The 26,059-nt window shown below is 38.2% G+C and overlaps 1 protein-coding gene across 1 annotated transcript in view; it reads right to left on the bottom strand.

Annotated features, from left to right (window-relative positions):
- The window catches only part of OBSCN (obscurin, cytoskeletal calmodulin and titin-interacting RhoGEF), a 131,585-nt gene that overhangs the window by 57,337 nt on the left and 48,189 nt on the right, over window positions 1-26,059 (bottom strand). The gene's annotated exons all lie outside the window — the stretch shown is intronic.

Below are 26,059 nucleotides of genomic sequence, written 5' to 3' on the forward strand. Positions count from 1 at the left end.
GCTTCACATTACCTTTGACATTGAGAACTGCAGAGGTGTGGTCATCTCTAGTGTCACAGTCATATTTCCCTGCATCTCCAGGTTCCACATCATGAATGATGAGCTTCGCTATTTTTCCTTCCTGCTTTATCTCATGTTTATCGCTGGGCTGGAGTAAAGTGGAGTCCTTTTTCCAAGCGACTTCCACAGCAGGTTTGGAAAGCTGACAAGTAAGAGTGGCACTTCCAAACTCATCGGCTTCCTGGTCCACCAGGCCTTCTGATATTTTAACAGGGGCTTCTGTTGGTATACATTTGAAAAGTAAAGAGTTTAATTATTTCAAAATGAAACTTCACGTATTTGTGGTTTGTATATGGATTAAAAAATATATCCATGTTTACCTTTGACTTTGAGAACTGCACAAGTGTGGTCATCTCTAGTTTCACAACCATATTCCCCTGCATCTCCAGGTTCCACATCATGAATGATGAGCTTCGCTATTTTTCCTTCCTGCTTTATCTCATATTTATCGCTGGGATGGAGTAAAGTGGAGTCCTTTTTCCACACGACTTCCACAGCAGGTTTGGAAAGCTGACAAGTAAGAGTGGCACTTCCAAACTCATCGGCTTCCTGATCTTCTAGGTGTTCTTTAATAAGTACTGGAGCTTCTGTAGGTCAGATATCACCTCGTAAATATCCTCATTCCAAATAATAGCTACCAAATCAAAGTCACTTGGGAATTCCCAAGGGGTTCCATTCCGAAAAATTTATATCATTTCGTTGAAGTAAACCAAAATAATATCGAGTACCCTGTTAGGTTTTCTAATAATTTACAGTGGAATAAAAATGTATATACAGCATAAAAGTATGATTGGGTATTAATGGATGTATACATTGCTTACAAACGAATACAATCAAATAGTAATTATACGCATGGAACGCTGATGTGTTAATGTTCAAAAAGACAATTCATGAAAATGGGTAATTTTATATTTTCAAAATCTCCATACGCTTCACCCTACCTTTGACATTGAGAACTGCAGAGGTGTGGTCATCTCTAGTGTCACAGTCATATTTCCCTGCATCTCCAGGTTCCACATCATGAATGATGAGCTTCGCTATTTTTCCTTCCTGCTTTATCTCATATTTATCGCTGGGCTGGAGTAAAGTGGAGTCCTTTTTCCAAGCGACTTCCACAGCAGGTTTGGAAAGCTGACAAGTAAGAGTGGCACTTCCAAACTCATCGGCTTCCTGGTCCACCAGGCCTTCTGATATTTTAACAGGGGCTTCTGTTGGAATACATTTGAAAAGTAAATTGTTTAATTATTTTAAAAAAACTTCACGTATTTATGGTTTGTATATGGATGAAAAAATATATCCATGATTACCTTTGACTTTGAGAACTGCACAAGTGTGGTCATCTCTAGTTTCACAACCATATTCCCCTGCATCTCCAAGTTCCACATCATGAATGACGAGCTTCGCTATTTTTCCTTCCTGCTTTATTTCATATTTATTGCTGGGATGGAGTAAAGTGGAGTCCTTTTTCCAAGCGACTTCCACAGCAGGTTTGGAAAGCTGACAAGTAAGAGTGGCACTTCCAAACTCATGAGCTTCCTGATCTTCTAGGTGTTCTTTAATAAGTACTGGAGCTTCTGTAGGTCAGATATCACCTCGTAAATATCCTCATTCCAAATAATAGCTACCAAATCAAAGTCACTTGGGAATTCCCAAGGGGTTCCATTCTGAAATATTTCTATCATTTCGTTAAAGTAAACCAAAATAATATATCTAGCAACCTGTTAGGTTTTCTAAACATTTACAGTGGTTTAAAAATTAATATACAGCGTAAAAGTATGAATGGGTATTAATGGATGTATACATTGCTTACAAACGAATACAATCATATAGTAATAATACGCATGGAACGCTGATGCGTTAATGTTCAAAAAGACAATTCATGAAAATGGGTAATTTTATATTTTCAACATCTCTATTCGCTTCACCTTACCTTTGACATTGAGAACTGCAGAGGTGTGGTCATCTCTAGTGTCACAGTCATATTTCCCTGCATCTCCAGGTTCCACATCATGAATGATGAGCTTCGCTATTTTTCCTTCCTGCTTTATCTCATATTTATCGCTGGGATGGAGTAGATTCGAGTCCTTTTTCCAAGCGACTTCCACAGCAGGTTTGGAAAGCTGACAAGTAAGAGTGGCACTTCCAAACTCATCGGCTTCCTGGTCCACCAGGCCTTCTGATATTTTAACAGGGGCTTCTGTTGGAATACATTTGAAAAGGAAATTGTTTAATTATTTAAAAAAAAAAACTTCACGCATTCATGGTTTGTATATGGATGAAAAAATATATCCATGATTACCTTTGACTTTGAGAACTGCACAAGTGTGGTCATCTCCAGTGTCACAACCATATTCCCCTGCATCTCCAGGTTCCACATCATGAATAATGAGTGTCGCTATTTTTCCTTCCTGCTTTATCTCATATTTATCGCTGGGATGGAGTAAAGTGGATTCCTTTTTCCAAAGGACTTCCACAGCCGGTTTGGAAAGCTGACAAGTAAGAGTGGCACTTCCAAACTCATGAGCTTCCTGATCTTCTAGGTGTTCTTTAATAAGTACTGGAGCTTCTGTAGGTCAGATATCACCTCGTAAATATCCTCATTCCAAATAATAGCTACCAAATCAAAGTCACTTGGGAATTCCCAAGGGGTTCCATTCTGAAATATTTCTATCATTTCGTTAAAGTAAACCAAAATAATATATCTAGCAACCTGTTATGTTTTCTAAACATTTACAGTGGTTTAAAAATTAATATACAGCGTAAAAGTATGAATGGGTATTAATGGATGTATACATTGCTTACAAACGAATACAATCATATAGTAATTATACGCATGGAACGCTGATGTGTTAATGTTCAAAAAGACAATTCATGAAAATGGGTAATTTTATATTTTCAACATCTCCATACGCTTCACATTACCTTTGACATTGAGAACTGCAGAGGTGTGGTCATCTCTAGTGTCACAGTCATATTTCCCTGCATCTCCAGGTTCCACATCATGAATGATGAGCTTCGCTATTTTTCCTTCCTGCTTTATCTCATGTTTATCGCTGGGCTGGAGTAAAGTGGAGTCCTTTTTCCAAGCGACTTCCACAGCAGGTTTGGAAAGCTGACAAGTAAGAGTGGCACTTCCAAACTCATCGGCTTCCTGGTCCACCAGGCCTTCTGATATTTTAACAGGGGCTTCTGTTGGTATACATTTGAAAAGTAAAGAGTTTAATTATTTCAAAATGAAACTTCACGTATTTGTGGTTTGTATATGGATTAAAAAATATATCCATGTTTACCTTTGACTTTGAGAACTGCACAAGTGTGGTCATCTCTAGTTTCACAACCATATTCCCCTGCATCTCCAGGTTGCACATCATGAATGATGAGCTTCGCTATTTTTCCTTCCTGCTTTATCTCATATTTATCGCTGGGATGGAGTAAAGTGGAGTCCTTTTTCCACACGACTTCCACAGCAGGTTTGGAAAGCTGACAAGTAAGAGTGGCACTTCCAAACTCATCGGCTTCCTGATCTTCTAGGTGTTCTTTAATAAGTACTGGAGCTTCTGTAGGTCAGATATCACCTCGTAAATATCCTTATTCCAAATAATAGCTACCAAATCAAAGTCACTTGGGAATTCCCAAGGGGTTCCATTCTGAAATATTTCTATCATTTCGTTAAAGTAAACCAAAATAATATATCTAGCAACCTGTTAGGTTTTCTAATCATTTACAGTGGAATAAAAATGTATATACAGCATAAAAGTATGAATGGGTATTAATGGATTTATACATTGCTTACAAACGAATACAATCAAATAGTAATTATACGCATGGAACGCTGATGTGTTAATGTTCAAAAAGACAATTCATGAAAATGGGTAATTTTATATTTTCAACATCTCCATACGCTTCACCCTACCTTTGACATTGAGAACTGCAGAGGTGTGGTCATCTCTAGTGTCACAGTCATATTTCCCTGCATCTCCAGGTTCCACATCATGAATGATGAGCTTCGCTATTTTTCCTTCCTGCTTTATCTCATATTTATCGCTGGGCTGGAGTAAAGTGGAGTCCTTTTTCCAAGCGACTTCCACAGCAGGTTTGGAAAGCTGACAAGTAAGAGTGGCACTTCCAAACTCATCGGCTTCCTGGTCCACCAGGCCTTCTGATATTTTAACAGGGGCTTCTGTTGGAATACATTTGAAAAGTAAATTGTTTAATTATTTTAAAAAAAACTTCACGTATTTATGGTTTGTATATGGATGAAAAAATATATCCATGATTACCTTTGACTTTGAGAACTGCACAAGTGTGGTCATCTCTAGTTTCACAACCATATTCCCCTGCATCTCCAAGTTCCACATCATGAATGACGAGCTTCGCTATTTTTCCTTCCTGCTTTATTTCATATTTATTGCTGGGATGGAGTAAAGTGGAGTCCTTTTTCCAAGCGACTTCCACAGCAGGTTTGGAAAGCTGACAAGTAAGAGTGGCACTTCCAAACTCATGAGCTTCCTGATCTTCTAGGTGTTCTTTAATAAGTACTGGAGCTTCTGTAGGTCAGATATCACCTCGTAAATATCCTCATTCCAAATAATAGCTACCAAATCAAAGTCACTTGGGAATTCCCAAGGGGTTCCATTCTGAAATATTTCTATCATTTCGTTAAAGTAAACCAAAATAATATATCTAGCAACCTGTTAGGTTTTCTAAACATTTACAGTGGTTTAAAAATTAATATACAGCGTAAAAGTATGAATGGGTATTAATGGATGTATACATTGCTTACAAACGAATACAATCATATAGTAATAATACGCATGGAACGCTGATGCGTTAATGTTCAAAAAGACAATTCATGAAAATGGGTAATTTTATATTTTCAACATCTCTATTCGCTTCACCTTACCTTTGACATTGAGAACTGCAGAGGTGTGGTCATCTCTAGTGTCACAGTCATATTTCCCTGCATCTCCAGGTTCCACATCATGAATGATGAGCTTCGCTATTTTTCCTTCCTGCTTTATCTCATATTTATCGCTGGGATGGAGTAGATTCGAGTCCTTTTTCCAAGCGACTTCAACAGCAGGTTTGGAAAGCTGACAAGTAAGAGTGGCACTTCCAAACTCATCGGCTTCCTGGTCCACCAGGCCTTCTGATATTTTAACAGGGGCCTCTGTTGGAATACATTTGAAAAGGAAATTGTTTAATTATTAAAAAAAAAAACTTCACGCATTCATGGTTTGTATATGGATGAAAAAATATATCCATGATTACCTTTGACTTTGAGAACTGCACAAGTGTGGTCATCTCCAGTGTCACAACCATATTCCCCTGCATCTCCAGGTTCCACATCATGAATGATGAGTGTCGCTATTTTTCCTTCCTGTTTTATCTCATATTTATCGCTGGGATGGAGTAAAGTGGATTCCTTTTTCCAAAGGACTTCCACAGCCGGTTTGGAAAGCTGACAAGTAAGAGTGGCACTTCCAAACTCATGAGCTTCCTGATCTTCTAGGTGTTCTTTAATAAGTACTGGAGCTTCTGTAGGTCAGATATCACCTCGTAAATATCCTCATTCCAAATAATAGCTACCAAATCAAAGTCACTTGGGAATTCCCAAGGGGTTCCATTCTGAAATATTTCTATCATTTCGTTAAAGTAAACCAAAATAATATATCTAGCAACCTGTTATGTTTTCTAAACATTTACAGTGGTTTAAAAATTAATATACAGCGTAAAAGTATGAATGGGTATTAATGGATGTATATATTGCTTACAAACGAATACAATCATATAGTAATTATACGCATGGAACGCTGATGTGTTAATGTTCAAAAAGACAATTCATGAAAATGGGTAATTTTATATTTTCAACATCTCCATACGCTTCACATTACCTTTGACATTGAGAACTGCAGAGGTGTGGTCATCTCTAGTGTCACAGTCATATTTCCCTGCATCTCCAGGTTCCACATCATGAATGATGAGCTTCGCTATTTTTCCTTCCTGCTTTATCTCATGTTTATCGCTGGGCTGGAGTAAAGTGGAGTCCTTTTTCCAAGCGACTTCCACAGCAGGTTTGGAAAGCTGACAAGTAAGAGTGGCACTTCCAAACTCATCGGCTTCCTGGTCCACCAGGCCTTCTGATATTTTAACAGGGGTTTCTGTTGGTATACATTTGAAAAGTAAAGAGTTTAATTATTTCAAAATGAAACTTCACGTATTTGTGGTTTGTATATGGATTAAAAAATATATCCATGTTTACCTTTGACTTTGAGAACTGCACAAGTGTGGTCATCTCTAGTTTCACAACCATATTCCCCTGCATCTCCAGGTTCAACATCATGAATGATGAGCTTCGCTATTTTTCCTTCCTGCTTTATCTCATATTTATTGCTGGGATGGAGTAAAGTGGAGTCCTTTTTCCACACGACTTCCACAGCAGGTTTGGAAAGCTGACAAGTAAGAGTGGCACTTCCAAACTCATCGGCTTCCTGATCTTCTAGGTGTTCTTTAATAAGTACTGGAGCTTCTGTAGGTCAGATATCACCTCGTAAATATCCTTATTCCAAATAATAGCTACCAAATCAAAGTCACTTGGGAATTCCCAAGGGGTTCCATTCCGAAATATTTCTATGATTTCGTTGAAGTAAACCAAAATAATATCGAGTACCCTGTTAGGTTTTATAATCATTTACAGTGGAATAAAAATGTATATACAGCATAAAAATATGATTGGGTATTAATGGATGTATACATTGCTTACAAACGAATACAATCAAATAGTAATTATACGCATGGAACGCTGATGTGTTAATGTTCAAAAAGACAATTCATGAAAATGGGTAATTTTATATTTTCAAAATCTCCATACGCTTCACCCTACCTTTGACATTGAGAACTGCAGAGGTGTGGTCATCTCTAGTGTCACAGTCATATTTCCCTGCATCTCCAGGTTCCACATCATGAATGATGAGCTTCGCTATTTTTCCTTCCTGCTTTATCTCATATTTATCGCTGGGCTGGAGTAAAGTGGAGTCCTTTTTCCAAGCGACTTCCACAGCAGGTTTGGAAAGCTGACAAGTAAGAGTGGCACTTCCAAACTCATCGGCTTCCTGGTCCACCAGGCCTTCTGATATTTTAACAGGGGCTTCTGTTGGAATACATTTGAAAAGGAAATTGTTTAATTATTTAAAAAAAAAACTTCACGCATTCATGGTTTGTATATGGATGAAAAAATATATCCATGATTACCTTTGACTTTGAGAACTGCACAAGTGTGGTCATCTCCAGTGTCACAACCATATTCCCCTGCATCTCCAGGTTCCACATCATGAATGATGAGTGTCGCTATTTTTCCTTCCTGCTTTATCTCATATTTATCGCTGGGATGGAGTAAAGTGGATTCCTTTTTCCAAAGGACTTCCACAGCCGGTTTGGAAAGCTGACAAGTAAGAGTGGCACTTCCAAACTCATGAGCTTCCTGATCTTCTAGGTGTTCTTTAATAAGTACTGGAGCTTCTGTAGGTCAGATATCACCTCGTAAATATCCTCATTCCAAATAATAGCTACCAAATCAAAGTCACTTGGGAATTCCCAAGGGGTTCCATTCTGAAATATTTCTATCATTTCGTTAAAGTAAACCAAAATAATATATCTAGCAACCTGTTAGGTTTTCTAAACATTTACAGTGGTTTAAAAATTAATATACAGCATAAAAGTATGAATGGGTATTAATGGATGTATACATTGCTTACAAACGAATACAATCATATAGTAATTATACGCATGGAACGCTGATGTGTTAATGTTCAAAAAGACAATTCATGAAAATGGGTAATTTTATATTTTCAACATCTCCATACGCTTCACCCTACCTTTGACATTGAGAACTGCAGAGGTGTGGTCATCTCTAGTGTCACAGTCATATTTCCCTGCATCTCCAGGTTCCACATCATGAATGATGAGCTTCGCTATTTTTCCTTCCTGCTTTATCTCATATTTATCGCTGGGCTGGAGTAAAGTGGAGTCCTTTTTCCAAGCGACTTCCACAGCAGGTTTGGAAAGCTGACAAGTAAGAGTGGCACTTCCAAACTCATCGGCTTCCTGGTCCACCAGGCCTTCTGATATTTTAACAGGGGCGTCTGTTGGAATACATTTGAAAAGTAAAGAGTTCAATTATTTCAAAATGAAACATCACGTATTTGTGGTTTGTATATGGATGAAAAAATATATCCATGTTTACCTTTGACTTTGAGAACTGCACAAGAGTGGTCATCTCCAGTGTCACAACCATATTCCCCTGCATCTCCAGGTTCCACATCATGAATGATGAGTGTCGCTATTTTTCCTTCCTGCATAATCTCATATTTATCGCTGGGATGGAGTAAAGTGGAGTCCTTTTTCCACACGACTTCCACAGCAGGTTTGGAAAGCTGACAAGTAAGAGTGGCACTTCCAAACTCATCGGCTTCCTGATCTTCTAGGTGTTCTTTAATAAGTACTGGAGCTTCTGTAGGTCAGATATCACCTCGTAAATATCCTCATTCCAAATAATAGCTACCAAATCAAAGTCACTTGGGAAATCCCAAGGGGTTCCATTCCGAAATATTTCTATCATTTCGTTGAAGTAAACCAAAATAATATCGAGTACCCTGTTAGGTTTTCTAATCATTTACAGTGGAATAAAAATGTAAATACAGCATAAAAGTATGATTGGGTATTAATGGATGTATACATTGCTTACAAACGAATACAATCATATAGTAATTATACGCATGGAACGCTGATGTGTTAATGTTCAAAAAGACAATTCATGAAAATGGGTAATTTTATATTTTCAACATCTCCATACGCTTCACCCTACCTTTGACATTGAGAACTGCACAAGTGTGGTCATCTCTAGTTTCACAACCATATTCCCCTGCATCTCCAGGTTCCACATCATGAATGATGAGCTTCGCTATTTTTCCTTCCTGCTTTATCTCATATTTATCGCTGGGCTGGAGTAAAGTGCAGTCCTTTTTCCAAGCGACTTCCACAGCAGGTTTGGAAAGCTGACAAGTAAGAGTGGCACTTCCAAACTCATCGGCTTCCTGGTCCACCAGGCCTTCTGATATTTTAACAGGGGCTTCTGTTGGAATACATTTGAAAAGTAAATTGTTTAATTATTTCAAAATGAAACTTCACGTATTTGTGGTTTGTATATGGATGAAAAAATATATCCATGTTTACCTTTGACTTTGAGAACTGCACAAGTGTGGTCATCTCCAGTGTCACAACCATATTCCCCTGCATCTCCAGGTTCCACATCATGAATGATGAGTGTCACTATTTTTCCTTCCTGCTTTATCTCATATTTATCGCTGGGATGGAGTAAAGTGGAGTCCTTTTTCCACACGACTTCCACAGCAGGTTTGGAAAGCTGACAAGTAAGAGTGGCACTTCCAAACTCATCGGCTTCCTGATCTTCTAGGTGTTCTTTAATAAGTACTGGAGCTTCTGTAGGTCAGATATCACCTCGTAAATATCCTCATTCCAAATAATAGCTACCAAATCAAAGTCACTTGGGAAATCCCAAGGGGTTCCATTCCGAAATATTTCTATCATTTCGTTGAAGTAAACCAAAATAATATCGAGTACCCTGTTAGGTTTTCTAATCATTTACAGTGGAATAAAAATGTAAATACAGCATAAAAGTATGATTGGGTATTAATGGATGTATACATTGCTTACAAACGAATACAATCATATGGTAATTATACGCATGGAACGCTGATGTGTTAATGTTCAAAAAGACAATTCATGAAAATGGGTAATTTTATATTTTCAACATCTCCATACGCTTCACCCTACCTTTGACATTGAGAACTGCACAAGTGTGGTCATCTCTAGTTTCACAACCATATTCCCCTGCATCTCCAGGTTCCACATCATGAATGATGAGCTTCGCTATTTTTCCTTCCTGCTTTATCTCATATTTATCGCTGGGCTGGAGTAAAGTGCAGTCCTTTTTCCAAGCGACTTCCACAGCAGGTTTGGAAAGCTGACAAGTAAGAGTGGCACTTCCAAACTCATCGGCTTCCTGGTCCACCAGGCCTTCTGATATTTTAACAGGGGCTTCTGTTGGAATACATTTGAAAAGTAAATTGTTTAATTATTTCAAAATGAAACTTCACGTATTTGTGGTTTGTATATGGATGAAAAAATATATCCATGTTTACCTTTGACTTTGAGAACTGCACAAGTGTGGTCATCTCCAGTGTCACAACCATATTCCCCTGCATCTCCAGGTTCCACATCATGAATGATGAGTGTCGCTATTTTTCCTTCCTGCTTTATCTCATATTTATCGCTGGGATGGAGTAAAGTGGAGTCCTTTTTCCACACGACTTCCACAGTAGGTTTGGAAAGCTGACAAGTAAGAGTGGCACTTCCAAACTCATCGGCTTCCTGATCTTCTAGGTGTTCTTTAATAAGTACTGGAGCTTCTGTAGGTCAGATATCACCTCGTAAATATCCTCATTCCAAATAATAGCTACCAAAGCAAAGTCACTTGGGAAATCCCAAGGGGTTCCATTCCGAAATATTTCTATCATTTCGTTGAAGTAAACCAAAATAATATCGAGTACCCTGTTAGGTTTTCTAAACATTTACAGTGGAATAAAAATGTAAATACAGCATAAAAGTATGATTGGGTATTAATGGATGTATACATTGCTTACAAACGAATATAATCATATAGTAATTATACGCATGGAACGCTGATGTGTTAACGTTCAAAAAGACAATTCATGAAAATGGGTAATTTTATATTTTCAACATCTCCTTACGCTTCACATTACCTTTGACATTGAGAACTGCAGAGGTGTGGTCATCTCTAGTCTCACAGTCATATTTCCCTGCATCTCCAGGTTGCACATCATGAATGATGAGCTTCGCTATTTTTCCTTCCTGCTTTATCTCATGTTTATCGCTGGGCTGGAGTAAAGTGGAGTCCTTTTTCCAAGCGACTTCCACAGCAGGTTTGGAAAGCTGACAAGTAAGAGTGGCACTTCCAAACTCATCGGCTTCCTGGTCCACCAGGCCTTCTGATATTTTAACAGGGGCTTCTGTTGGTATACATTTGAAAAGTAAAGAGTTCAATTATTTCAAAATGAAACTTCACGTATTTGTGGTTTGTATATGGATGAAAAAATATATCCATGATTACCTTTGACTTTGAGAACTGCACAAGTGTGGTCATCTCCAGTGTCACAACCATATTCCCCTGCATCTCCAGGTTCCACATCATGAATGATGAGCTTCGCTATTTTTCCTTCCTGCTTTATCTCATATTTATCGCTGGGATGGAGTAAAGTGGAGTCCTTTTTCCACACGACTTCCACAGCAGGTTTGGAAAGCTGACAAGTAAGAGTGGCACTTCCAAACTCATCGGCTTCCTGATCTTCTAGGTGTTCTTTAATAAGTACTGGAGCTTCTGTAGGTCAGATATCACCTCGTAAATATCCTCATTCCAAATAATAGCTACCAAATCAAAGTCACTTGGGAATTCCCAAGGGGTTCCATTCCGAAATATTTCTATCATTTCGTTGAAGTAAACCAAAATAATATCGAGTACCCTGTTAGGTTTTCTAATCATTTACAGTGGAATAAAAATGTATATACAGCATAAAAGTATGATTGGGTATTAATGGATGTATACATTGCTTACAAACGAATACAATCAAATAGTAATTATACGCATGGAACGCTGATGTGTTAATGTTCAAAAAGACAATTCATGAAAATGGGTAATTTTATATTTTCAACATCTCCATACGCTTCACCCAACCTTTGACATTGAGAACTGCAGAGGTGTGGTCATCTCTAGTGTCACAGTCATATTTCCCTGCATCTCCAGGTTCCACATCATGAATGATGAGCTTCGCTATTTTTCCTTCCTGCTTTATCTCATATTTATCGCTGGGCTGGAGTAAAGTGGAGTCCTTTTTCCAAGCGACTTCCACAGCAGGTTTGGAAAGCTGACAAGTAAGAGTGGCACTTCCAAACTCATCGGCTTCCTGGTCCACCAGGCCTTCTGATATTTTAACAGGGGCTTCTGTTGGAATACATTTGAAAAGTAATTTGTTTAATCATTTCAAAATGAAACTTCACGTATTTGTGGTTTGTATATGGATGAAAAAATATATCCATGATTACCTTTGACTTTGAGAACTGCACAAGTGTGGTCATCTCCAGTGTCACAACCATATTCCCCTGCATCTCCAGGTTCCACATCATGAATGATGAGCTTCGCTATTTTTCCTTCCTGCTTTATCTCATATTTATCGCTGGGATGGAGTAAAGTGGAGTCCTTTTTCCACACGACTTCCACAGCAGGTTTGGAAAGCTGACAAGTAAGAGTGGCACTTCCAAACTCATCGGCTTCCTGATCTTCTAGGTGTTCTTTAATAAGTACTGGAGCTTCTGTAGGTCAGATATTACCTCGTAAATATCCTCATTCCAAATAATAGCTACCAAATCAAAGTCACTTGGGAATTCCCAAGGGGTTCCATTCCGAAATATTTCTATCATTTCGTTGAAGTAAACCAAAATAATATCGAGTACCCTGTTAGGTTTTCTAATCATTTACAGTGGAATAAAAATGTATATACAGCATAAAAGTATGATTGGGTATTAATGGATGTATACATTGCTTACAAACGAATACAATCAAATAGTAATTATACGCATGGAACGCTGATGTGTTAATGTTCAAAAAGACAATTCATGAAAATGGGTAATTTTATATTTTCAACATCTCCATACGCTTCACCCAACCTTTGACATTGAGAACTGCAGAGGTGTGGTCATCTCTAGTGTCACAGTCATATTTCCCTGCATCTCCAGGTTCCACATCATGAATGATGAGCTTCGCTATTTTTCCTTCCTGCTTTATCTCATATTTATCGCTGGGCTGGAGTAAAGTGGAGTCCTTTTTCCAAGCGACTTCCACAGCAGGTTTGGAAAGCTGACAAGTAAGAGTGGCACTTCCAAACTCATCGGCTTCCTGGTCCACCAGGCCTTCTGATATTTTAACAGGGGCTTCTGTTGGAATACATTTGAAAAGTAAATTGTTTAATCATTTCAAAATGAAACTTCACGTATTTGTGGTTTGTATATGGATGCAAAAATATATCCATGTTTACCTTTGACTTTGAGAACTGCACAAGTGTGGTCATCTCCAGTGTCACAACCATATTTCCCTGCATCTCCAGGTTCCACATCATGAATGATGAGTGTCGCTATTTTTCCTTCCTGCTTTATCTCATATTTATCGCTGAAATGGAGTAAAGTGGAGTCCTTTTTCCACACGACTTCCACAGCAGGTTTGGAAAGCTGACAAGTAAGAGTGGCACTTCCAAACTCATCGGCTTCCTGATCTTCTAGGTGTTCTTTAATAAGTACTGGAGCTTCTGTAGGTCAGATATCACCTCGTAAATATCCTCATTCCAAATAATAGCTACCAAATCAAAGTCACTTGGGAAATCTCAAGGGGTTCCATTCCGAAATATTTCTATCATTTCGTTGAAGTAAACCAAAATAATATCGAGTACCCTGTTAGGTTTTCTAATCATTTACAGTGGAATAAAAATGTAAATACAGCATAAAAGTATGATTGGGTATTAATGGATGTATACATTGATTACAAACGAATACAATCATATAGTAATTATACGCATGGAACGCTGATGTGTTAATGTTCAAAAAGACAATTCATGAAAATGGGTAATTTTATATTTTCAACATCTCCATACGCTTCACCCTACCTTTGACATTGAGAACTGCACAAGTGTGGTCATCTCTAGTTTCACAACCATATTCCCCTGCATCTCCAGGTTCCACATCATGAATGATGAGCCTCGCTATTTTTACTTCCTGCTTTATCTCATATTTAACGCTGGGCTGGAGTAAAGTGGAGTACTTTTTCCAAGCGACTTCCACAGCAGGTTTGGAAAGCTGACAAGTAAGAGTGGCACTTCCAAACTCATCGGCTTCCTGGTCCACCAGGCCTTCTGATATTTTAACAGGGGCTTCTGTTGGAATACATTTGAAAAGTAAATTGTTTAATTATTTCAAAATGAAACTTCACGTATTTGTGGTTTGTATATGGATGAAAAAATATATCCATGTTTACCTTTGACTTTGAGAACTGCACAAGTGTGGTCATCTCCAGTGTCACAACCATATTCCCCTGCATCTCCAGGTTCCACATCATGAATGATGAGTGTCGCTATTTTTCCTTCCTGCTTTATGTCATATTTATCGCTGGGATGGAGTAAAGTGGAGTCCTTTTTCCACACGACTTCCACAGCAGGTTTGGAAAGCTGACAAGTAAGAGTGGTACTTCCAAACTCATCGGCTTCCTGATCTTCTAGGTGTTCTTTAATAACTACTGGAGCTTCTGTAGGTGAGATATCACCTCGTAAATATCCTCATTCCAAATAATAGCTACCAAATCAAAGTCACTTGGGAATTCCCAAGGGGTTCCATTCTGAAATATTTCTATCATTTCGTTAAAGTAAACCAAAATAATATATCTAGCAACCTGTTAGGTTTTCTAAACATTTACAGTGGTTTAAAAATTAATATACAGCGTAAAAGTATGAATGGGTATTAATGGATGTATACATTGCTTACAAACGAATACAATCATATAGTAATTATACGCATGGAACGCTGATGCGTTAATGTTCAAAAAGACAATTCATGAAAATGGGTAATTTTATATTTTCAACATCTCCATTCGCTTCACCCTACCTTTGACATTGAGGACTGCAGAGGTGTGGTCATCTCCAATGTCACAGTCATATTTCCCTGCATCTCCAGGTTCCACATCATGAATGATGAGCTTCGCTATTTTTCCTTCCTGCTTTATCTCATATTTATCGCTGGGATGGAGTAGATTCGAGTCCTTTTTCCACACGACTTCCACAGCAGGTTTGGAAAGCTGACAAGTAAGAGTGGCACTTCCAAACTCATCGGCTTCCTGGTCCACCAGGCCTTCTGATATTTTAACAGGTGCTTCTGTTGGTATACATTTGAAAAGTAAAGAGTTTAATTATTTTAAAATGAAACTTCACGAATTTGTGGTTTGTATATGGATGAAAAAATATATCCATGTTTACCTTTGACTTTGAGAACTGCACAAGTGTGGTCATCTCCAGTGTCACAACCATATTCCCCTGCATCTCCAGGTTCCACATCATGAATGATGAGTGTCGCTATTTTTCCTTCCTGCTTTATCTCATATTTATTGCTGGGATGGAGTAAAGTGGAGTCCTTTTTCCAAGCGACTTCCACAGCAGGTTTGGAAAGCTGACAAGTAAGAGTGGCACTTCCAAACTCATCGGCTTCCTGATCTTCTAGGTGTTCTTTAATAAGTACTGGAGCTTCTGTAGGTCAGATATCACCTCGTAAATATCCTCATTCCAAATAATAGCTACCAAATCAAAGTCACTTGGGAAATCCCAAGGGGTTCCATTCCGAAATATTTCTATCATTTCGTTGAAGTAAACCAAAATAATATCGAGTACCCTGTTAGGTTTTCTAATCATTTACAGTGGAATAAAAATGTAAATACAGCATAAAAGTATGATTGGGTATTAATGGATGTATACATTGCTTACAAACGAATACAATCATATAGTAATTATACGCATGGAACGCTGATGTGTTAATGTTCAAAAAGACAATTCATGAAAATGGGTAATTTTATATTTTCAACATCTCCATACGCTTCACAATACCTTTGACATTGAGAACTGCACAAGTGTGGTCATCTCTAGTTTCACAACCATATTCCCCTGCATCTCCAAGTTCCACATCATGAATGATGAGCTTCGCTATTTTTCCTTCCTGCTTTATCTCATATTTATCGCTGGGCTGGAGTAAAGTGGAGTCCTTTTTCCAAACGACTTCCACAGCAGGTTTGGAAAGCTGACAAGTAAGAGTGGCACTTCCAAACTCATCGGCTTCCTGGTCCACCAGGCCTTCTGATATTTTAACAGGGGCTTCTGTTGGAATACATTTGAAAAGTAAATTGTTTAATTATTTCAAAATGAAACTTCACGTATTTGTGGTTTGTATATGGATGAAAAAATATATCCATGTTTACCTTTGACTTTGAGAACTGCACAAGTGTGGTCATCTCCAGTGTCACAACCATATTCCCCTGCATCTCCAGGTTCCACATCATGAATGATGAGTGTCGCTATTTTTCCTTCCTGCTTTATCTCATATTTATCGCTGGGATGGAGTAAAGTGGAGTCCTTTTTCCACACGACTTCCACAGCAGGTTTGGAAAGCTGACAAGTAAGAGTGGTACTTCCAAACTCATCGGCTTCCTGATCTTCTAGGTGTTCTTTAATAACTACTGGAGCTTCTGTAGGTCAGATATCACCTCGTAAATATCCTCATTCCAAATAATAGCTACCAAATCAAGGTCACTTGGGAATTCCCAAGGGGTTCCATTCTGAAATATTTCTATCATTTCGTTAAAGTAAACCAAAATAATAGATCTAGCAACCTGTTAGGTTTTCTAAACATTTACAGTGGTTTAAAAATTAATATACAGCGTAAAAGTATGATTGGGTTTTAATGGATGTATACATTGCTTACAAACGAATACAATCATATAGTAATTATACGCATGGAACGCTGATGTGTTAATGTTCAAAAAGACAATTCATGAAAATGGGTAATTTTATATTTTCAACATCTCCATTCGCTTCACCCTACCTTTGACATTGAGAACTGCAGAGGTGTGGTCATCTCCAGTGTCACAGTCATATTTCCCTGCATCTCCAGGTTCCACATCATGAATGATGAGCTTCGCTATTTTTCCTTCCTGCTTTATCTCATATTTATCGCTGGGATGGAGTAGATTCGAGTCCTTTTTCCACACGACTTCCACAGCAGGTTTGGAAAGCTGACAAGTAAGAGTGGCACTTCCAAACTCATCGGCTTCCTGGTCCACCAGGCCTTCTGATATTTTAACAGGGGCTTCTGTTGGTATACATTTGAAAAGTAAAGAGTTTAATTATTTCAAAATGAAACTTCACGAATTTGTGGTTTGTATATGGATGAAAAAATATATCCATGTTTACCTTTGACTTTGAGAACTGCACAAGTGTGGTCATCTCCAGTGTCACAACCATATTCCCCTGCATCTCCAGGTTCCACATCATGAATGATGAGCTTCGCTATTTTTCCTTCCTGCTTTATTTCATATTTATCGCTGGGATGGAGTAAAGTGGAGTCCTTTTTCCAAGCGACTTCCACAGCAGGTTTGGAAAGCTGACAAGTAAGAGTGGTACTTCCAAACTCATTAGCTTCCTGATCTTCTAGGTGTTCTTTAATAAGTACTGGAGCTTCTGTAGGTCAGATATCACCTCGTAAATATCCTCATTCCAAATAATAGCTACCAAATCAAAGTCACTTGGGAATTCCCAAGGGGTTCCATTCCGAAATATTTCTATCATTTCGTTGAAGTAAACCAAAGTAATATCGAGTACCCTGTTAGGTTTTCTAATCATTTACAGTGGAATAAAAATGTAAATACAGCATAAAAGTATGATTGGGTATTAATGGATGTATACATTGCTTACAAACGAATACAATCATATAGTAATTATACGCATGGAACGCTGATGTGTTAATGTTCAAAAAGACAATTCATGAAAATGGGTAATTTTATATTTTCAACATCTCCATACGCTTCACAATACCTTTGACATTGAGAACTGCACAAGTGTGGTCATCTCTAGTTTCACAACCATATTCCCCTGCATCTCCAAGTTCCACATCATGAATGATGAGCTTCGCTATTTTTCCTTCCTGCTTTATCTCATATTTATCGCTGGGCTGGAGTAAAGTGGAGTCCTTTTTCCAAACGACTTCCACAGCAGGTTTGGAAAGCTGACAAGTAAGAGTGGCACTTCCAAACTCATCGGCTTCCTGGTCCACCAGGCCTTCTGATATTTTAACAGGGGCTTCTGTTGGAATACATTTGAAAAGTAAATTGTTTAATTATTTCAAAATGAAACTTCACGTATTTGTGGTTTGTATATGGATGAAAAAATATATCCATGTTTACCTTTGACTTTGAGAACTGCACAAGTGTGGTCATCTCCAGTGTCACAACCATATTCCCCTGCATCTCCAGGTTCCACATCATGAATGATGAGTGTCGCTATTTTTCCTTCCTGCTTTATCTCATATTTATCGCTGGGATGGAGTAAAGTGGAGTCTTTTTTCCAAAGGACTTCCACAGCCGGTTTGGAAAGCTGACAAGTAAGAGTGGTACTTCCAAACTCATCGGCTTCGTGATCTTCTAGGTGTTCTTTAATAATTACTGGAGCTTCTGTAGGTCAGATATCACCTTGTAAATATCCTCATTCCAAATAATAGCTACCAAATCAAAGTCACTTGGGAATTCCCAAGGGGTTCCATTCCGAAATATTTCTATCATTTTGTTGAAGTAAACCAATATAATATCGAGTACCCTCTCAGGTTTTCTAAACATTTACAGTGGAATAAAAATGTATATACAGCGTAAAAGTATGATTGGGTATTAATGGATGTATACATTGCTTACAAACGAATGCAATCATATAGTAATAATACGCATGGAACGCTGATGTGTTAATGTTCAAAAAGACAATTCATGAAAATGGGTAATTTTATATTTTCAACATCTCCATACGCTTCACCCTACCTTTGACATAGAGAACTGCAGAGGTGTGGTCATCTCCAATGTCACAGTCATATTTCCCTGCATCTCCAAGTTCCACATCATGAATGATGAGCTTCGCTATTTTTCCTTCCTGCTTTATCTCATATTTATCGCTGGGCTGGAGTAAAGTGGAGTCCTTTTTCCAAGCGACTTCCACAGCAGGTTTGGAAAGCTGACAAGTAAGAGTGGCACTTCCAAACTCATCGGCTTCCTGGTCCACCAGGCCTTCTGATATTTTAACAGGGGCTTCTGTTGGTATACATTTGAAAAGTAAAGAGTTTAATTATTTCAAAATGAAACTTCACGTATTTGTGGTTTGTATATGGATGAAAAAATATATCCATGTTTACCTTTGACTTTGAGAACTGCACAAGTGTGGTCATCTCCAGTGTCACAACCATATTCCCCTGCATCTCCAGGTTCCACATCATGAATGATGAGCTTCGCTATTTTTCCTTCCTGCTTTATTTCATATTTATCGCTGGGATGGAGTAAAGTGGAGTCCTTTTTCCAAGCGACTTCCACAGCAGGTTTGGAAAGCTGACAAGTAAGAGTGGTACTTCCAAACTCATTAGCTTCCTGATCTTCTAGGTGTTCTTTAATATGTACTGGAGCTTCTGTAGGTCAGATATCACCTCGTAAATATCCTCATTCCAAATAATAGCTACCAAATCAAAGTCACTTGGGAATTCCCAAGGGGTTCCATTCCGAAATATTTCTATCATTTCGTTGAAGTAAACCAAAGTAATATCGAGTACCCTGTTAGGTTTTCTAATCATTTACAGTGGAATAAAAATGTATATACAGCATAAAAGTATGATTGGGTTTTAATGGATGTATACATTGCTTACAAACGAATACAATCATATAGTAATTATACGCATGGAACGCTGATGTGTTAATGTTCAAAAAGACAATACATGAAAATGGGTAATTTTATATTGTGAACATCTCCATACACTTCACCCTACCTTTGACTTTGAGAACTGCACAAGTGTGGTCATCTCTAGTTTCACAACCATATTCCCCTGCATCTCCAGGTACCACATCATGAATGATGAGCTTCGCTATTTTTCCTTCCTGCTTCATTTCATATTTATCGCTGGGATGGAGTAGATTCGAGTCCTTTTTCCACACGACTTCCACAGCAGGTTTGGAAAGCTGACAAGTAAGAGTGGCACTTCCAAACTCATCGGCTTCCTGGTCCACCAGGCCTTCTGATATTTTAACAGGGGCTTCTGTTGGAATACATTTGAAAAGTAAATTGTTTAATTATTTCAAAATGAAACTTCACGTATTTGTGGTTTGTATATGGATGAAAAAATATATCCATGTTTACCTTTGACTTTGAGAACTGCACAAGTGTGGTCATCTCCAGTGTCACAACCATATTCCCCTGCATCTCCAGGTTCCACATCATGAATGATGAGTGTCGCTATTTTTCCTTCCTGCTTTATCTCATATTTATCGCTGGGATGGAGTAAAGTGGAGTCTTTTTTCCACACGACTTCCACAGCCGGTTTGGAAAGCTGACAAGTAAGAGTGGCACTTCCAAACTCATTAGCTTCCTGATCTTCTAGGTGTTCTTTAATAATTACTGGAGCTTCTGTAGGTCAGATATCACCTTGTAAATATCCTCATTCCAAATAATAGCTACCAAATCAAAGTCACTTGGGAATTCCCAAGGGGTTCCATTCCGAAATATTTCTATCATTTCGTTGAAGTAAACCAATATAATATCGAGTACCCTCTCAGGTTTTCTAAACATTTACAGTGGAATAAAAATGTATATACAGCGTAAAAGTATGATTGGGTATTAATGGATGTATACATTGCTTACAAACGAATGCAATCATATAGTAATAATACGCATGGAACGCTGATGTGTTAATGTTCAAAAAGACAATTCATGAAAATGGGTAATTTTATATTTTCAACATCTCCATACGCTTCACCCTACCTTTGACATAGAGAACTGCAGAGGTGTGGTCATCTCCAATGTCACAGTCATATTTCCCTGCATCTCCAAGTTCCACATCATGAATGATGAGCTTCGCTATTTTTCCTTCCTGCTTTATCTCATATTTATCGCTGGGCTGGAGTAAAGTGGAGTCCTTTTTCCAAGCGACTTCCACAGCAGGTTTGGAAAGCTGACAAGTAAGAGTGGCACTTCCAAACTCATCGGCTTCCTGGTCCACCAGGCCTTCTGATATTTTAACAGGGGCTTCTGTTGGTATACATTTGAAAAGTAAAGAGTTTAATTATTTCAAAATGAAACTTCACGTATTTGTGGTTTGTATATGGATGAAAAAATATATCCATGTTTACCTTTGACTTTGAGAACTGCACAAGTGTGGTCATCTCCAGTGTCACAACCATATCCCCCTGCATCTCCAGGGTCCACATCATGAATGATGAGGGTCGCTATTTTTCCTTCCTGCTTTATCTCATATTTATCGCTGGGATGGAGTAAAGTGGAGTCCTTTTTCCACACGACTTCCACAGCAGTTTTGGAAAGCTGACAAGTAAGAGTGGCACTTCCAAGCTCATTAGCTTCCTGATCTTCTAGGTGTTCTTTAATAAGTACTGGAGCTTCTGTAGGTCAGATATCACCTTGTAAATATCCTCATTCCAAATAATAGCTACCAAATCAAAGTCACTTGGGAATTCCCAAGGGGTTCCATTCCGAAATATTTCTATCATTTCGTTGAAGTAAACAAAAATAATATCGAGTACCCTGTTAGGTTTTTTAAACATTTACAGTGGAATAAAAATGTACATACAGCGTAAAAGTATGATTGGGTGTTAATGGATGTATACATTGCTTACAAACGAATACAATCATATAGTAATTATACGAATGGAACGCTGATGTGTTAATGTTCAAAATGACAATTCATGAAAATGGGTAATTTCATATTTTCAACATCTCCATATGCTTCACCCTACCTTTGACATTGAGAACTGAAGAGGTGTGGTCATCTCCAGTGTCACAGTCATATTTCCCTGCATCTCCAGGTTCCACATCATGAATGATGAGCTTCGCTATTTTTCCTTCCTGCTTTATTTCATATTTATCGCTGGGATGGAGTAAAGTGGAGTCCTTTTTCCAAGCGACTTCCACAGCAGGTTTGGAAAGCTGACAAGTAAGAGTGGCACTTCCAAACTCATCGGCTTCCTGGTCCACCAGGCCTTCTGATATTTTAACAGGGGCTTCTGTTGGAATACATTTGAAAAGTAAAGAGTTTAATTATTTCAAAATGAAACTTCACGTATTTGTGGTTTGTATACGGATGAAAAAATATATCCATGTTTACCTTTGACTTTGAGAACTGCACAAGTGTGGTCATCTCCAGTGTCACAACCATATTCCCCTGCATCTCCAGGTTCCACATCATGAATGATGAGTATCGCTATTTTTCCTTCCTGCTTTATCTCATATTTATCGCTGGGATGGAGTAAAGTGGAGTCCTTTTTCCACACGACTTCCACAGCCGGTTTGGAAAGCTGACAAGTAAGAGTGGCACTTCCAAACTCATTAGCTTCCTGATCTTCTAGGTGTTCTTTAATAAGTACTGGAGCTTCTGTAGGTCAGATATCACCTCGTAAATATCCTCATTCCAAATAATAGCTACCAAATCAAAGTCACTTGGGAATTCCCAAGGAGTTCCATTCTGAAATATTTCTATCATTTCGTTAAAGTAAACCAAAATAATATATCTAGCAACCTGTTAGGTTTTCTAAACATTTACAGTGGTTTAAAAATTAATATACAGCGTAAAAGTATGAATGGGTATTAATGGATGTATACATTGCTTACAAACGAATACAATCATATAGTAATTATACGCATGGAACGCTGATGCGTTAATGTTCAAAAAGACAATTCATGAAAATGGGTAATTTTATATTTTCAACATCTCCATACGCTTCACCTTACCTTTGACATTGAGAACTGCAGAGGTGTGGTCATCTCCAGTGTCACAGTCATATTTCCCTGCATCTCCAAGTTCCACATCATGAATGATGAGCTTCGCTATTTTTCCTTCCTGCTTTATCTCATATTTATCGCTGGGCTGGAGTAGATTCGAGTCCTTTTTCCACACGACTTCCACAGCAGGTTTGGAAAGCTGACAAGTAAGAGTGGCACTTCCAAACTCATCGGCTTCCTGGTCCACCAGGCCTTCTGATATTTTAACAGGGGCTTCTGTTGGTATACATTTGAAAAGTAAAGAGTTTAATTATTTCAATATGAAACTTCACGTATTTGTGGTTTGTATATGGATGAAAAAATATATCCATGTTTACCTTTGACTTTGAGAACTGCACAAGTGTGGTCATCTCCAGTGTCACAACCATATTCCCCTGCATCTCCAGGTTCCACATCATGAATGATGAGTGTCGCTATTTTTCCTTCCTGCTTTATCTCATATTTATCGCTGGGATGGAGTAAAGTGGAGTCCTTTTTCCACACGACTTCCACAGCCGGTTTGGAAAGCTGACAAGTAAGAGTGGCACTTCCAAACTCATTAGCTTCCTGATCTTCTAGGTGTTCTTTAATAAGTACTGGAGCTTCTGTAGGTCAGATATCACCTCGTAAATATCCTCATTCCAAATAATAGCTACCAAATCAAAGTCACTTGGGAATTCCTAAGGAGTTCCATTCTGAAATATTTCTATCATTTCGTTAAAGTAAACCAAAATAATATATCTAGCAACCTGTTAGGTTTTCTAAACATTTACAGTGGTTTAAAAATTAATATACAGCGTAAAAGTATGAATGGGTATTAATGGATGTATACATTGCTTACAAACGAATACAATCATATAGTAATTATACGCATGGAACGCTGATGCGTTAATGTTCAAAAAGACAATTCATGAAAATGGGTAATTTTATATTTTCAACATCTCCATACGCTTCACCTTACCTTTGACATTGAGAACTGCAGAGGTGTGGTCATCTCCAGTGTCACAGTCATATTTCCCTGCATCTCCAAGTTCCACATCATGAATGATGAGCTTCGCTATTTTTCCTTCCTGCTTTATCTCATATTTATCGCTGGGCTGGAGTAGATTCGAGTCCTTTTTCCACACGACTTCCACAGCAGGTTTGGAAAGCTGACAAGTAAGAGTGGCACTTCCAAACTCATCGGCTTCCTGGTCCACCAGGCCTTCTGATATTTTAACAGGGGCTTCTGTTGGAATACATTTGAAAAGTAAAGAGTTTAATTATTTCAAAATGAAACTTCACGTATTTGTGGTTTGTATACGGATGAAAAAATATATCCATGTTTACCTTTGACTTTGAGAACTGCACAAGTGTGGTCATCTCCAGTGTCACAACCATATTCCCCTGCATCTCCAGGTTCCACATCATGAATGATGAGTATCGCTATTTTTCCTTCCTGCTTTATCTCATATTTATCGCTGGGATGGAGTAAAGTGGAGTCCTTTTTCCACACGACTTCCACAGCCGGTTTGGAAAGCTGACAAGTAAGAGTGGCACTTCCAAACTCATTAGCTTCCTGATCTTCTAGGTGTTCTTTAATAAGTACTGGAGCTTCTGTAGGTCAGATATCACCTCGTAAATATCCTCATTCCAAATAATAGCTACCAAATCAAAGTCACTTGGGAATTCCCAAGGAGTTCCATTCTGAAATATTTCTATCATTTCGTTAAAGTAAACCAAAATAATATATCTAGCAACCTGTTAGGTTTTCTAAACATTTACAGTGGTTTAAAAATTAATATACAGCGTAAAAGTATGAATGGGTATTAATGGATGTATACATTGCTTACAAACGAATACAATCATATAGTAATTATACGCATGGAACGCTGATGCGTTAATGTTCAAAAAGACAATTCATGAAAATGGGTAATTTTATATTTTCAACATCTCCATACGCTTCACCTTACCTTTGACATTGAGAACTGCAGAGGTGTGGTCATCTCCAGTGTCACAGTCATATTTCCCTGCATCTCCAAGTTCCACATCATGAATGATGAGCTTCGCTATTTTTCCTTCCTGCTTTATCTCATATTTATCGCTGGGCTGGAGTAGATTCGAGTCCTTTTTCCACACGACTTCCACAGCAGGTTTGGAAAGCTGACAAGTAAGAGTGGCACTTCCAAACTCATCGGCTTCCTGGTCCACCAGGCCTTCTGATATTTTAACAGGGGCTTCTGTTGGTATACATTTGAAAAGTAAAGAGTTTAATTATTTCAATATGAAACTTCACGTATTTGTGGTTTGTATATGGATGAAAAAATATATCCATGTTTACCTTTGACTTTGAGAACTGCACAAGTGTGGTCATCTCCAGTGTCACAACCATATTCCCCTGCATCTCCAGGTTCCACATCATGAATGATGAGTGTCGCTATTTTTCCTTCCTGCTTTATCTCATATTTATCGCTGGGATGGAGTAAAGTGGAGTCCTTTTTCCACACGACTTCCACAGCCGGTTTGGAAAGCTGACAAGTAAGAGTGGCACTTCCAAACTCATTAGCTTCCTGATCTTCTAGGTGTTCTTTAATAAGTACTGGAGCTTCTGTAGGTCAGATATCACCTCGTAAATATCCTCATTCCAAATAATAGCTACCAAATCAAAGTCACTTGGGAATTCCTAAGGAGTTCCATTCTGAAATATTTCTATCATTTCGTTAAAGTAAACCAAAATAATATATCTAGCAACCTGTTAGGTTTTCTAAACATTTACAGTGGTTTAAAAATTAATATACAGCGTAAAAGTATGAATGGGTATTAATGGATGTATACATTGCTTACAAACGAATACAATCATATAGTAATTATACGCATGGAACGCTGATGCGTTAATGTTCAAAAAGACAATTCATGAAAATGGGTAATTTTATATTTTCAACATCTCCATACGCTTCACCTTACCTTTGACATTGAGAACTGCAGAGGTGTGGTCATCTCCAGTGTCACAGTCATATTTCCCTGCATCTCCAAGTTCCACATCATGAATGATGAGCTTCGCTATTTTTCCTTCCTGCTTTATCTCATATTTATCGCTGGGCTGGAGTAGATTCGAGTCCTTTTTCCACACGACTTCCACAGCAGGTTTGGAAAGCTGACAAGTAAGAGTGGCACTTCCAAACTCATCGGCTTCCTGGTCCACCAGGCCTTCTGATATTTTAACAGGGGCTTCTGTTGGTATACATTTGAAAAGTAAAGAGTTTAATTATTTCAAA

The sequence above is a fragment of the Petromyzon marinus genome, chromosome 2 (assembly GCF_048934315.1).
Source record: "Petromyzon marinus isolate PM22_M1 ecotype Great Lakes invasive population chromosome 2, UKy_Petmar_22M1.pri1.0, whole genome shotgun sequence".
NCBI classification, from domain to species: Eukaryota; Metazoa; Chordata; class Hyperoartia; order Petromyzontiformes; family Petromyzontidae; genus Petromyzon; species Petromyzon marinus.